General features: G+C 36.9%; 1 protein-coding gene across 1 annotated transcript in view; it reads left to right on the top strand.

Moving 5' to 3' along the window:
• The window catches only part of LOC128250356 (zonadhesin-like), a 129,511-nt gene that overhangs the window by 53,825 nt on the left and 73,248 nt on the right, over positions 1-2,438 (top strand). The gene's annotated exons all lie outside the window — the stretch shown is intronic.

Genomic DNA, 2,438 nt, shown 5'->3' with positions numbered 1-2,438 from the left:
GTTACAAAGTATGGGGTACTTTTGCTCATGGACTCTTTTGCCATCAATTTTTACTGATTTTTAATCCTTTATCCATGGTATAACTCTGCTTACTTCATTTTTATAAAACTGAGAAACACAATTGGCAGTTTCTTGAAGAAATGTGCTTTTCCTATGGTTAGGATGTGATAAAATCCCTTGCTCATTGACCAACCTTTTAGCTTGTCTGAACACCTTTTGGATTTTTCTCAGAACTGGAGACGAAGCGCTATAGAATCACAGCTTAGTTTCATGTGACGTCAGCAGTGGTTTAACTGCTTTATCTTAAAAGACGAAAAGAAATGTATATCTTTCTTGACATGTAATACTTTTGTTAGGTGTTGATAGTAAAAATAAAAAACGTGATTTTGTGTATACATAGCGGTATATTTAGTCACATATAAATGCATATATGACAGGCATTATATTCATTTCTCTGACCATTTTAGTACATATAAAATTTAAAAAAACACAAATAAACACACACACACACACTTGTGTAGCATGTATTAAATGTTTCTACATTGCATGCAAATTTAGATAAAACAAACCGGAAAACGCTGGAAATGAATGATTGTGTACGGAAATAAGTATATATCAGTTTAAAATGGAGTTAGCTCTACGTCAAATATCAGATACAGTGAGTTTACTATCTTTTATCTATTATTTCTTTCGGTCATTAGACTACGGCCATTCTGGGGCACCGCCTTAAAGAAATTTTACTCGAAATTTATCGACATATTTGCTTTTTTTCTTTTTTTTTTTTGTAAAACTTGGTAATTCTGACCGTTTCTTTTGCCGAATCGCTAAGTTACGGGGACATAAACACACCAGCACCGGTTATCAAGCAGTGGTGAGGGGAACAAACATAGACACAAAGGCACACACACACACACACACACACACACACAGATAGATATATACGACAGGCTACTTTCAGTTTCCGTCTACCAAATCTAATCACAAGGCTTTGGTTGCCCGGAGGCTATAATGGAAGACACTTGGCCTATGTGCCACGCAGTGGGACTGAACCCGGGACCATGTGATTGGGGAACAAACTTCTTACCTCACAGTCAAACCTGCGCCTAGTTTTAAAAAGAAACAACAGATGAGTTAAATGAATTGGTTGAGTTTGTTATAGATAATGCATATTTAGACAAGTCAGAGACATTTCCATGGGAAGCGGAGTAATCGGGTTCTTTTATTAGCTGACTTGTATTTGTTTCTTTGTAGGTTTAGTTTTCTTAGTGATTAATGGAAAAGGAAGATGTCAGATTTGATTGAGCAACTTATTATCTGTTGAGGTATAAAGATATTTTCACTTCCAATTTTTTTCATTTTTCGAGAATTTGTTAAATAATGATTTATCCTTGGCGTTTGGGGGCATGCAGAAGTGGCAAGGATGTAAATAGGATCAACTGTCTGGACTTTTCAGTTGAAGGTTACGATAATTCTGGGGTGACTAATATGTGCAACAACATCAGGTAATTCTAAAGTAGTAACTATACTGTAGAACAGGCATGGTAACCGCTTTCGCGAAGTGGACCACATGAGATATGGATCCTCATTAGGTGAGTCGCACTTCTAAAAAAGAGTGCGAGATAATTTTTTGTTAGGGTTAGGGTCCATCACTGCTGTTGGCGAATAGATGCTTGCTTAATGGATAAAGACATAGCATTGCCACAGAAGTAATAAAATAAAGTGTGGAAACATTGTTAATATGATAATAGGCGCAGGCGTAGTTGTGCGGTAAGAAGCTTATTACGGGTTCAGTCCCACTGTTTGGCCCTTGGGTAAGTGTCTTCTACTATAGCCTCAGCCGACCAAAAGCCTTGTGAGTGGATTTGGTAGACGGAAACTGAAACAAGTCCGTCTTATGTTCGTCAAGTGTGTGTGTGTGTGTGTGTGTGTGTGTGTGTGTGTGTGTGTGCGTGCGTGCGCCCCTCGTGATCGCTTTAAAACCGATGCCGGTGTATTACGTCCCCATAATGTAGCGGTTCAGCAATAAAGACCGATAGAATAAGTACCAGACTTTATTAAAAAAAAGGAAGTGAAAAACTTGGATTGATTCATTCGACTAGAAATTCTTCGAGGCGGTGTCTTAGCATGGCCGCAGTCAAATAACTAAAACAAATAAAAGATAAAAGATAATGATAGTTAATAGATGTAGTATATTGGTAGATGTTAACAATACTCTTATAAAGTGTATGATTGGGCAAGATTATATTGCAAAAACATTGATTAACCAATTTAATTGTAGCCTAGCTTCACACAATCATGTTACACAAATACAGAATTATTCCAAACCTACTGTTACGAAGCAAACTAAAAGTTTAAGACTGATAATAAATTATTGCTAATACTTGGACGTTCGTTTTATAAAGCTGATTAAAGCGTGTGTGTGTGTGTGTGTGTGTGTG

The sequence above is a fragment of the Octopus bimaculoides genome, chromosome 20 (assembly GCF_001194135.2).
Source record: "Octopus bimaculoides isolate UCB-OBI-ISO-001 chromosome 20, ASM119413v2, whole genome shotgun sequence".
Taxonomy (NCBI): domain Eukaryota; kingdom Metazoa; phylum Mollusca; class Cephalopoda; order Octopoda; family Octopodidae; genus Octopus; species Octopus bimaculoides.
The sequence above is the reverse complement of the archived record's forward strand: the minus strand, read 5'-3'. Positions and strand labels throughout refer to the sequence as shown.